Below are 14,074 nucleotides of genomic sequence, written 5' to 3'. Positions count from 1 at the left end.
AAAGTAGCAACATCAGAAGACTCGTACGTACTCCAGGAAGACCTGCAGAGGATTAATGTATGGTGCGACAGCTGGCAGCTTTCCCTAAACGTAGATAAATGTAATATAATGCGCATACATAGGGGCAGAAATCCATTCCAGTACGATTATGCCATAGGTGGTAAATCATTGGAAGCGGTAACGACCGTAAAATACTTAGGAGTTACTATCCGGAGCGATCTGAAGTGGAACGATCACATAAAACAAATAGTGGGAAAAGCAGGCGCCAGGTTGAGATTCATAGGAAGAATTCTAAGAAAATGTGACTCATCGACGAAAGAAGTAGCTTACAAAACGCTTGTTCGTCCGATTCTTGAGTATTGCTCATCAGTATGGGACCCTTACCAGGTTGGATTAATAGAAGAGATAGACATGATCCAGCGAAAAGCAGCGCGATTCGTCATGGGGACATTTAGTCAGCGCGAGAGCGTTACGGAGATGCTGAACAAGCTCCAGTGGCGGACACTTCAAGAAAGGCGTTACGCAATACGGAGAGGTTTATTATCGAAATTACGAGAGAGCACATTCCGGGAAGAGATGGGCAACATATTACTACCGCCCACATATATCTCGCGTAATGATCACAACGAAAAGATCCGAGAAATTAGAGCAAATACGGAGACTTACAAGCAGTCGTTCTTCCCACGCACAATTCGTGAATGGAACAGGGAAGGGGGGATCAGATAGTGGTACAATAAGTACCCTCCGCCACACACCGTAAGGTGGCTCGCGGAGTATAGATGTAGATGTAGATGTAGATGTAACTGCCCTTAGATTTGTGCGATTTATCGTATACCCAAAATTTATCGGATTCATACCCATGTGGATGACCTCGCACTTTTTTTTTTAGTGCTAATTGCCACTTCTCGCATCATACAGAAATTCTCTCTTGGTCATTTTGTAATTGGAATTGATCGTCTGATGATTTTACTAGACGGTAAATTACAGCGTCATCTGCAAACAATCTAAGGGGGCTGCTCAAATTATCACATAGATCATTTATATAAATCAGGAACAGCAGAAGGCCTATGACACTACCTTGCGGAACGCCAGATATCACTTCTGTTGTACTCGATGATTTGCCGTCTATCACTACGAACTGTGACCTCTCTGAGAGGAACTCACGAATCCAGTCACACACCTGAGACGATACTCGATATGCAATCAATTTGATTGATAGTCCCTTGTGAGGAATGGTATCAAAAGCCTTCTGGAAATATAGGAATATGGAATCTATCTGAGATCCCTTGTCGACAGCACTTATTACTTCATGGGAATATACAGCTAGCTGTGTTGCACAAGAACGATATTTTCTGAATCCGTGTTGGTTTGCATCAGTAAGTCATTTTCTTCAAAGTGATTCATAATGTTCGAGTATAGTATATGCCCCAAAATCCTACTGAAAATTGAGGTCAGTGATATGAGTCTGTAATTCAATGGGTTACTCCTTTTTCCTTTCTTGAATAATGGTGTCACTTATGCTATTTTCCAGCGTTTAGGAAGAGACACTTCATCAAGTAAACATGTAACATTATGTGATTGCCTTATAATTTTAAATCATTTACTAATCGAGCAGTCGCTCGGCAGCAGCTACAGTTAGCAAACAATGTTGCGAGAATGTAAAAGGTGAACGTCCTGTGACGTAACGTGTTTATTGTCGAAGCGCCGTCAGAGATGCAGTGAGTTACTGACTTTGAAAACCGCGGTGCGAAAAACGGACAAAAGAAGAACACTTTTACACATTCTTATGATGTACGAGATATTCGCGATGAACAGTTACTCAGTTACTGATTTTCTCTTGTCTCTTGTAACTTGTGTCGGACGCGCATGTCTTGCTGCCGTATTGTTATTGTTAAAAATAGTATTATTTTAGTGTAAACTAAAAGTGCAATACTAAAAATGCACTACTGCATAGCAGTAGATTTATAGTGTGACGTGTATGTGAAAACGTCAAAGGAATTATTTTCATTACGAGAAGAGAAGTGCCAGTCAAAACGGCATCCATGTTAAATCCTTCATTGCAGTGTAAGTTCATCTATTAATTGCCATAAATTGAGAGTTAAATGGAATTAGTGTATGGACTATTTATTTAGTATAGAATCTATGTCTCACTCCTTCATGAAGTTATTTAATTTTCTTTATGTTTCTGCCAAATACAGAGTTCACAGTCACGAATTCTTTCGTCGAAATCGGACGGAAGTTGCATGCGGCGAAATATTTTCTCCGCGCCATGTTCTACTGGTAAATGCATGATAAACCACGGTCCCTTAGGAAATTCATGTTGAGCTATCCAAAAATAATTATATTTTGAACAGGCATTTACTCTCCTCTGCAATGCAACTTCCGACTGATCAGACGATCGAACAAGAAACAGCCGCACACGGTCGGCGTTCGCAAATATATTTCCACCGCTGATTATAGCTGTATTTTACAGCACAAAGGTAAACATATTGTTATAATTAGCAACTACGAACTGGGACATTTATAACTCTATGTTTATGTATACACATTACGTAAACATATCGTTATAAACACCCGGAAGAAATTGTAGGCCACCAAAGCACAGGGGTTGTACAAAGTAAGGAACCACCGCGAGAAATGCATCCTTCAAAATAAATGTAGATGATGACCAAGCCTGCAGGTTGTGCTGTTGTATCTGACCACAACTGACACCTGTCCAATGTTCTGAGTTCGTTGCAAGTGTCGGTCGTGGCCAGACAGTGTTCTGTGTAGTTGTGAATGCGTTATATCGGATACAAATGAATTCGGATGTCAGAAAATTGTCGGTGGTCGTATGGTGGGTGCTTCTGTAATTAAGGTAGCCGAAGTGACCAAGAGGCAAAGTATTGAATATTTGTATTCCATCTACAGCGTCATAGCGCTATTGGAACAGACGGTCACTGAAGAGCATTGTGACGAAAAATAAGAGGTCGACAGCTGTAACAGTACGTGCAGAACCGAATGTAGCACACTTGTTCACTGTCAGCATAAAAACAACACCAAGTGCGCTCCGTAAGCAGGGAACTGTAGGGCGAATCTAGTGGTTGGGGAGAGAGATAATATGGATTGCCCAGATCTATAGTAATTGTCTCCCCGGTGATGTACAACAACGCCGGTGTGGCTGCGGCGGCTATTCCCTCTTCGTGTTGACTTCGTCTCCGAAGTACTCCATTTAAAAATGCGAGTCCTCGTCGCATCGGGAGAAGAAAATTAGGACGTAGCGCAATAACAAAATGAGAACTCGCAACACCCGCATTTTATAACATTTATTTAACACAATACTTATACAATGCAGTTGCATGCGCCTCTCTCGCACCAGCCCAAAAGTCCGACAGACACCGAGACCGTGAAAAATAATGACGTTGCACGATACTTGCTTTCCGTAAAGCCTTGGCAGGCATCCTCAACTTGAAAATGGTACCTGTATCTTTTGTGAAAGACGCCTACGACCGTTTACATGAGAAAATATCACTACAAAATTTATGATTATCGCTTAACTTTAAGTTGAAAGTTTGAATAACTTAACTGGAATGGTAACGGAAATAAGACGTTGCTGTGAGACAAAGAATTTTATATAACAACAACATTTTATTTAATAAAATCATGAAAATAACTCCTTCATCACTCACTTTACTTTATGGTACTGTTATATGGAATGCTGGCCCGTAATCAGTGATATCAAAAAATAGCAATTTTATGCAACCTGACTGTCTGTCCTAACTAAGATGACTTTATGAACCATCAAGCAGAGCGTCTATACTCACCAGAGTCTCAGGAGGGAATGCCTAACCGTCCCCCCTCGTCCGAGGTCCACACACGGTGGCCGGAAGAGCTCAGAGAGTCTGCACAGCGGCTATTTGCCAACCTAACGGAGACTGCTAATGTACGGGGAACGTATGTCTCTCTGGTCCAGTGCAGCCGCACTCTGCTTGATACAAAGGTTGGCTAAACTGCATCTCCACATTCAGAGAACCCACAGCAAACAGCCAACGGATACGTCAGCAGACGACCCGCATTCGTATTTGCAGACAGAGTGATAATATAACATAATTCCGGATTAAAATTCCCTGAGTGTCGGAAGGGCACCCAGGTGTGTTTTGAGCATGTGACTCTCGTAACAAGCCATGTGGCGGCTCACATGGAGCCGTTACAACGTACATAAGATAAATGATAGTTTTGTTCTCCTAACTTTCAACGTAGATATAGCCATAACTCCCTATGATATCATTGCCGCAGAAAGACGGTGCAAATATTTATTTATATGTAAAGATCATTTAAAAAAACTTACACACGAGCTGGAATTCCAAAACCACTCATTAGTGATGCAAATGCCCGTAAAAGGAAAGGATGTTGCCGAAGCCATAACACCTGGAATGTAAAGCAAAGGATGAAAGTCATTCGATCGAATGAGGTTTGTTTCACGCTGGTTTCAATCTCTGGCCGATTTTACATTCACCGAGAGGGACATGGCGGGGGTTCGGTAGTGATTTTGGCAGCCATATCGTGGTATTCCATGGGATTCATGGTTACTCTTCAAGGCCACATCACCGGCCACTTTTATGTGTCCATTCTGGCTGAACAGGTCCATAACATAGTATAATGTTTGTTTCCCAACTGTAATGCTGTGTTTTAAAAGGTGCTGGTACTGGTCCCATCGTCTGGGCCTGGTTTTATGAGCACGAGGATTAATTGTCGCATCATTTTTAGTCTTCACAATTACCAGATCTCAATATTATTGAACATTTGTAGTCTACCCTCGAGAGGAGGGTGTGTGATCGTTATCCGCCTTCATTATCGTGACGTGAACGTACCACTATTTTGTAGGAACAGTGGTATAAGATTCCCATGAAGACCATACAGGACCTGCATTTGTCCATTCCAAAACGAGTGGAAGATGTTCTGCTTGTCAGGTTTTAACTTAGCCCAATTATGCATGGTAATTTGTTGTGTTTCACATGTTTCCATTTTCCATATTTTTGTCCCCCGTCCCCTGAAACCCCGTAACTTCGGACGAGGAATTCCGCCTTATGCAAGAAACCTTTCTTCTGTTTTGTTTTACCCAGATATGTTTCTGTGCGAGATCATGTTGATAAAAGCATCATAAATGAGCAGTTGGATTTTCACACAGAAAGGTCATGTTATGGTCAAATCCTCAATCTCACTCGGTACGTAGAAAATGGATACGAAAGAGAACAAGTCACAGGAGTGGCATTCATTAATTTGTCAGCATTGCATAACACCGTCAACCACATGGTTGATTGGAAAGGTATACTTAGTTACGAAAGACTACCTCCTATCACAGTTCATCCAGTGTTTGCTGCAAAACAGGAGGTTTTCTTTTCACTCTGCATAACAGGAAGAGCCGGTGGAGGACCTTGAAGAATGGTCTCCCTCAAGGCAGCGTTCTGGCATGCTTGCTGCACAACATTACTAACAACGGCTCAGACAATTCTGGTTGGTTCAAATGGCTCTGAGCACTATGGGACTCAGCTTCTGAGGTCATTAGTCCCCTATAACTTAGAAATAGTTAAACCTAACCAACTTAAGGACATAACACACCTCCATGCTCGAGGCAGGATTCGAACCTGCGACCGTAGCGGTCTCGCGGTTCCAGACTGCAGCGCCTAGAACCGCACGGCCACTTCGGCCGGCAGTCAATCCTGGAACAAGACATTTATTTATGCAGATGACACAGCAACTGCAGCTTAAGGCAAGACCTTTGAGGAATTGAAGACGAAGCTGACAGCAGCCCTTGAAGATGTTGGCAAGTATTATGATGACAACCACCTGAAGCGAAATCTCAGAAAGACGCCGGTCCGTACCTTTCATCTTACAAGAGAACCTCTCCATCGCACCCCCCTCAGATTTAGTTATAAGTTGGCACAGTGGATAGGCCTTGAAAAACTGAACACACATCAATCGAGAAAACAGGAAGAAGTTGTGTGGAACTATGAAAAAAATAAGCAAAATGTACAAACTGAGTAGTCCATGTGCATCATAGGCAACATCAAGGATAATATGAGGTGAGGAGCACCGTGGTCCCGTGGTTAGCGTGAGCAACTGCGGAACGAGAGGTCCTTGGTTTAAGCTTTCCCTCGAGTGAAAAGTTTTTTTTTTTTTTATTTTCAGACAATTATCAAAGTTCAAGCACTCACACATAATCAACTTCGCTCTCCAAAATTCCAGGTCATCTTCAGATTTGCTTGAACATATGCAGGATTTGACGGTCTACACACGGAAAAATTTGAAAACGTTAAAAACATGTTTTGACAGAGCACAGAGAAAACTGTGCGACTGTGAAACTGTTGCATTCATTTGTTGCAGTTTATGTGGCAAACCCTTATGTTTTCATCACTTTTTTGGGAGTGATTATCACATCCACGAGAAAACCTAAATCGGGCAAGGTAGAAGAATCTTTTTACCCATTCGCCAAGTGTACAAGTTAGGTGGGTCGACAACATATTCCTGTCATGTGACGCACATGCCGTCACCAGTGTCGTATAGAATATATCAGACGTGTTTTCCTGTGGAGGAATCGGTTGACCTATGACCTTGTGATCAAATCTTTCCGGTTCCCATTGGAGAGGCATGTCCTTTCGTCTACTAATCGCACGGTTTTGCGGTGCGGTCGCAAAACACAGACATTAAACTTATTACAGTGAACAGAGATGTCACTGAACGAACGACAAATCATAACTTTGCGAAAATAAAGAAAGTAAAATTTACACTCGAGGGAAGACTTGAAGCAAGCACCTTTCGTTCTGTAGCTGCTAACGCTAACCACGGGACCAATGCGGATTCGCTGGTACAACATACAAATTTATTTTACCTAGACTGAATTACATTAAATCCAATTAAGAATTTAATTACACATCAATTAATTTGAATGCTCAACAATAATCAGTGATGACAGAAAATGTCAATTATAGCTCGCACGCGCTCACTGTTTGCCAGACCATACGATACAAATTTCGAGCCAAATTTAAACCGCCATAAACATTACCAACACTTCATGAGCAGAAGACATTAATTAAAAATTGAATAAAACGGCCAAATAATTCTTATACTGAAATACAAAGTGACCAAATAAGGAGAGAAAAAAGATGTTAAACATCATGAAAGAGACATGATAGCAAGGCTTACAATAATATCCAAATAATTAAAATTTACATTAAATAAGAATGACCGTTGAGATCTCAACCAGTAGTAAAATGTTTAAATAATTTAAAGAAGCAGTAAGGTTGTGGAGAGGGAGTCCCTTCTAATTAACTAATAGAACGACGCGGTATTGGTCTAAAATTTCAACTTATCTTTAAACAGCACATTAAATACCGCGGCTGCGCTTGGAAGAAATAACACTGCAGACGACGGACAGCGAGAACTGTCGCTGTCCAAAGCTTGTACGGAGAATCGCACAAACAGGCGGCTGCGTAAGTCTACGGGGCCCAGGATATGTGGGCCTGACAAGGATCGGTAAACAGCACCCACGCCAGAGCACGAGCGGGCTTAACAAAATCTCCCTTCACAATTTGCATTAAAGACACGTAATGTGTATCCACGGGGCCTGTGGCATGTAATTGAAAAAGTGTAATGATCATCTCTCGAAGGGCAAAAGATTCCGGAATAGTCCCCTGTTCGGAGCTACAGCTACATCTACATACATACTCCGCAATCCACCATACGGTGCGTGGTGGAGGGTACCTCGTACCACAACTAGCATCTTCTCTCCCTGTTCCACTCCCAAACAGAACGAGGGAAAAATGACTGCCTATATGCCTCTGTACGAGCCCTAATCTCTCTTATCTTATCTTTGTGGTCTTTCCGCGAAATATAAGTTGGCGGCAGTAAAATTGTATTGCATTCAGCCTCAAATGCTGCTTCTCTAAATTTCCTCAGTAGCAATTCACGAAAAGAACGCCTCCTTTCCTCCAGAGACTCCCACCCGAGTTCCTGAAGCATTTCCGTAACACTCGCGTGATGATCAAACCTATCAGTAACAAATTTAGCAGCCCGCCTCTGAAATGCTTCTATGTCCTCCCTCTATCCGACCGGATGGGGATCCCAAACGCTCGAGCAGTACTCAAGAATAGGTCGTATTAGTGTTTTATAAGATGTCTCCTTTACAGATGAACCACATCTTCCCAAAACTCTACCAATGAACCGAAGACGACTATCCGCCTTCCCCACAACTGCCATTACATGCTTGTCCCACTTCATATCGCTCTACAATGTTACGCCCAATAATTAATGACGACATCTTCCCGTACACCACAGCATCATCAGCAAACAGCCGCACATTGCTATCCGCCCTATCCAAAAGATCATTTATGTAGATAGAAAACAACAGCGGACCTACCACACTTCCCTGGGGCACTCCAGATGATACCCTCACCTCCGATGAACACTCAGAATCGAGGACAACGTACTGGCTTCTGTTACTTAAGAAGTCTTCGAGCCACTCACATATTTGGGAAACAATCCCATATGCTCGTACCTTAGTTACGAGTCTGCAGTGGGGCACCGAGTCAAACGTTTTCCAGAAGTCAAGGAATATGGCAGCCGTCTGATATCCTTCATCCATGGTTCGCAAGATATCATGTTAAAAAAGGGCGAATTGCGTTTCGCAGGAGCGCTGCTTTCTAAAGCCGTGCTGATGCATGGACAGCAACTTCTCTGTCTCAAGGAAATTCATTATATTCGAACTGAGAATATGTTCGAGAATCCTGCAACATACCGATGTTAAGTATATTGGTCTATAATTTTGGGGTTCCGTCCTTCTACCCTTCTTATTCACAGGCGCCACCTGCGCTTTTTTCCAGTCGCTCGGGGCTTTACGTTGGACAAGAGATTCGCGATAAATACAAGCTAAGTAAGAAGCCAATGCAGTAGAGAACTCTCTGTAAAACCGAATTGGAATCCCATCAGGACCTGGCGATTTGTTTACTTTCAACCCATTCAGCTGCTTCACAACCCCAGGGATGTCTATCACTATGTCCTCCATACGGGAATCTGTACGAGACTCAAACGGCGGTTGTTTGTACGATCTCCGGGAGGCAACTGCCAAGGAGAGGCGATCATGAGAAAAAGATTGAGTAACCAAAGAAAGGATAACGTCGGAGTATGGAACGCCAAGTTTGAACTGATAAGGAAGCTAGGAAAGCTGAAAAGGGAAATAATAAGGCTCAATCTAGATATAGTGGGGATATGTGACGTGAAATGAAAACAAGACAAGGTTTTCTTGTCAGACGAGTATAAGGTAATATCAACAGCACCAGAAAATAGTACGACAGGAGTAGGATTCGTTATGAGCAGAAAGGTAGCGCAGAGAGTGTGTTACTGTGAACAGTTCAGTGATAGATTTTCACTCGTCAGAATCGACAGCAAACCAATACCAACAGCAGTAGTTCAGGTATACAAGTCGACATCGCAAGCTGAAGATGAAGGAGTAGAAAAAGTGTATGAGGGTATTGAAGCAGTATTTCAGCAAGAAAAGGGAGATGAAAGTCTAATAGTCATGGTGGATGGAATGCAGTTGTAGAGAAAGAAGTAGAGGAAATGGTTACGGGAAAATGCGGGTTCCGTATTAGGAATGAGAAAGGAGAAAATCTAATAGAGTTCTGCAATAAATTTCAGCCAGCAACAGCGAATACTGTGTTCAAGAACCAGAAAAGGAGGAGGTGTACTTGGAAAAGGCCAGGAAACACGGGAAGATTTCAGTTAGATTAGATCGTAGTCAGGCAGAGATTCCGAAATCAGATACTGGATTGTAAGGCTTACCCAGGAACAGATACAGACTCAGACCATAATTTAGAAGTACCGTCAAGATTAGGCTAAAGTTTAAGAGATTAGTCAGGAAGAATCAGTACGCAAGTAAGGGGGATACGGAGGTACTAAGGAATGAGGAGATACGCCTGAAGTTCGGATCTCGGAATAGGCAGCAGTTCTTCTATGCAGTCTAAGTGGGCCTGTACTCGTATTATGTTGCTGAAGCCACCCTACGTCCCCGGAAGAGTTCGCTTAGTGTCTTCATAATTCGAAGCCATCATGGCTTTACCTACAATCACTTGTCTGGGCTCGCATTCGAGATACCCTCTTAACAGCGGATGTTTATCAGTAGTAGAAAAAAATGGTTCAAATGGCTCTGAACACTATGGGACTTAACAGCTGTGGTCATCAGTCCCCTAGAACTTAGAACTACTTAAACCTAACTAACCTAAGGACATCACACACATCCATGCCCGAGGCAGGATTCGAACCTGCTACCGTAGCAGGCGCACGGTTCCGGACTGCGTCAGTAGTAGAACTCGGAAGCTTTAGTATCAATCCATCATTCAAACTATTCCCGGAATCTGGGCCAGTTCTCAGCGTATCCAAGGAAGAGTTCAACTATCGCAAGAATCTGAAACAGGGGAGAGTGGATCATTCGAACATGAGACACAGTAGAAAGAGACAATTATTTTCTCTATTCCCTCCTTGGTCTTAATAATTGTTTGTATCGGCTTGTCGGGATACATGTATTAGAGGAATAAACCCGGGTTGTACTCCTCGTACGGGAAATGGTTGTATGTAATGTAGACAAGTTATGTGAGAAGTTACAGCCCGTCTTCTAGGTGCTCCTTGCGATATTTAATATACTGGAACGGTGTGTCGTCTGAAAACTCTACAGCCACGGATATTAGACGCGCGATAAGATTTCACTCCAAAGAACTCCGTCAAGCAATACTGGCAGCCTGTCACATGAGTGTAAAATGTTACGCTAAGCAATGGGACGAGCTGAAATACATCTACATCTACGTCTACGTGATTACTCTGCTATTCACAATAACGTGCCTGGCAGAGGGTTCAATGAACCACCTTCAAGCTGTCTCTCTACCGTTCCACTCTCGAACGGCGTGCGAGAAAATCGAGCACTTAAATTTTTCTGTGGGAGCCCTGATTTCACTTATTTTATAGTGATGATCATTTCTCCCTATGTAGGTGAGTACCAACAGAATGTTTTCGTAATCGGAGGAGAAAATTGTTGATTGAAATTTCATGAGAAAATCGCGACGCAACGAAAACGCCTTTGTTTTAATGATAGTCACTCCAATTCACGTATCATGTCTGTGGCACTAACTCCCCTACTTCGCGATAGTACAAAACGAGCTGCCCTTCTTTGTACGTTTTCGATATCATCCGTCAATCCCATCTGATGCGGATCCCACACCGCACAGCAATACTCCAGAATAGGGCGGACAAGCGTGGTGTAAGCAATCTCTTTAGCAGACGTGTTGCACCTTCTGACTGTTCTGGCAATGAATCGTAATCTTTGGTTGGCTCTACCCACAACATTATCTATGTGATCATTCCAATTTAGGGTATTTGTAATTGTAATCCCTAAGTATTTAGTTGAATTTACAGCCTTTAGATTTGTGTGATTTACGGCGTAATCGAAATTTAGCGGATTTCTTTTAGTAATCATGTGAATAACTTCACATTTTTCTTTATTCAGGGTCAATTGCCACTTTTCGCACCATACAGATATCTTATCTAAATCATTTTGCAATTATTTTTGGTCATCTGATGACTTTACAAGACGGTAAATGACAACATCTGCAAACAATCTTAGACAGCTGCTCAGATTGTCTCCTATGTCGTTAATATAGATCAGAAACAATAGAGGGCCTATAACACTTCCTTGGGGAACGCCGGATATTACTTCTGTTTCACTCAATGACTTTCCGTCTATTACTGCGAACTCTGATCTTTCTGACAGGAAACCACGAATCCACTCGTACAACTGAGGCGATATTCCATAGGCACACAGTTTGGTTAGAAGACGCTTGTGAGGAAAGATATTGAAAGCCTTCTGGAAATCTAAAAATATGGAATCAGTTTGACATCGCCTGTCGATAGCACTCATTACAACATGAGTATAAATGGCTAATTGTGTTTCGCAAGAACGATATTTTCTGAATCTGTGCTCACTACGTGTCAATAAATCGATTTCTTCGAGGTACTTCATAATTTTCGAATACAGTATATGTTCCAAAGCCCTAGCACAGAATGACGTTAGTGATATGGGCCTGTAATTCAACGGATTACTCCTACTTCCCTTTTTTGGTAGCTGCGATGTTCCTCGGGTTTACAACAGAATATACCTGCTCGTAATTTAAATCCTGTGGCCGGCCGGAGTGGCCGTTCGCTTCTAGGCGCTACACAGTCTGGAACCGAGCGACCGCTACGGTCGCAGGTTCGAATCCTGCCTCGGGCATGGATGTGTGTGATGTCCTTAGGTTAGTTAGGTTTAATTAGTTCTAAGTTCTAGGCGACTGATGGCCTCAGAAGTTTAGTCGAATAGTGCTAGAGCCATTTGAACCATTTTTAAATCCTGTGTACAGACATTTTCGACAAAATTAAGATTTTTTTAGATGATACGCACCGAAAATGGAAGGAGATTTTAACGAGGGAATTAAGAATAAACGAAAACTCCTGCCTGAATTGTCTTTTATATGCAGACGACGGTACATTGATGATGACGAATGAAAATGACCTACAAAGGGGAATACCCTTATTACATGAGATTTCAGAAAATAAAACAGAATCAATGGCTTTGTGAAGGAAAAAAACAGTAAGAATAAAGATTATGATTAATAACATAATAATGGAACAGGTGAAACACTTAGGTATTTAGGTTGTGACGTCCCATATGAGTATGACGAAGCTATAGGCAAGACGTCAGCAACGTTTGGGAATATATGTGAGTCAGTATACGGATGTCTAAAAAGCAGGACGAGGAAAGAAACAAAACTGAAATTTCATAACACAATGGCAGTTCCAATGCTTCTTTACGGAAGTAATTCGTGGGTTGTAAATGAAAGGCACATGCCGTACAATAGAGATGAGATTTTTAATAGAAATAAAGGAAGTCACAAGAGCTGACAGATTTCGAAATTCACAAGTTGGGGGAAAAGTGAATGAATTTAATACCCTCAATAAACTGGAACGAAAATTTAGAAAAATGGATTGGAGAAAGGTTACCTGCCCACATAAGTTTTAACTCATTTGGGAGAAGGAGTCAAGGTAGAGCGAGGAAGTAATGGATATCGTAACAGACAAACACAATTCTAACGCCTGAACTGAAAATGACATGATTAGTAAATGTATTACTTTGCCTTTATCCAGATGTGATGTGCATGTACACCGAGAGAATCCAGTACAATTAGTGATAACCAGTAAACCTGTGACACTTTAAAGAATCGAACTCGCATGTATAACACAGTTTGACAATGAGTTAATGTGATAAATATTTGATGTGAAGCATGTAAGCGAGAAAAATTTAGAAAATATTTGAAATTATGATTCACGTTTCTTGGAAGTCGCTAAGTGCTCTCATTATGAAACACTGAACCAATATATATGTGCTCTCCGTTTTAAGCAAACACAAGTTTTTAACACATTTGAATGTTTATGAAGTCATGCTTCCTGAACTATGTCTTGTACAATAATTTCAGTTTGCAAGTAAATCCAGTGAAGGATGTAGATCCTGTCTGCGAAGTGTGTTCCGAATAGAGTTAAAAGTAAAGAAATAAGCGAAAACGTCTTGGCTGGTGAACTTTTACGGAGCGCCATTTTAAGCGAAACCTAGTTTTTCACTCAGCAGTCTTCTGACTAGTTTGATGCGGCCCGCCACGAATTTATCTCCTGTGCCAACCTCTTCCATGTATATGACGTCATATCTTCTGAACTGTGTGTAACACAACGATGTAACTTTGTAGGTACCTCCAGTGATGTATGTGGATACTGTCTGCAAACTGTGTTGCGAATACCTTCGCTAGTAAAGATGTAATGAATTAAAACGTCAAGTTTGATTCTGAAGTTTTACTGCATGACCAGCGTGAATGTAAAACAGTTTTTTTTTTTCCTTTCACCATTTTGTGGTGGGGGAGCGTGTCAAGGAGAAAAAGTACCATAAAAGTTTGAAATTATGTGTGTAGTTTGATGAAAGTCGCTAATGCAGGCCTCCTCATGTACGGGATGAATATAGTCTGGCTAT

Source organism: Schistocerca cancellata, chromosome 1 (genome assembly GCF_023864275.1).
Source record: "Schistocerca cancellata isolate TAMUIC-IGC-003103 chromosome 1, iqSchCanc2.1, whole genome shotgun sequence".
In the NCBI taxonomy this organism is placed as follows: Eukaryota; Metazoa; Arthropoda; class Insecta; order Orthoptera; family Acrididae; genus Schistocerca; species Schistocerca cancellata.
This window is presented reverse-complemented; position numbering follows the sequence as displayed.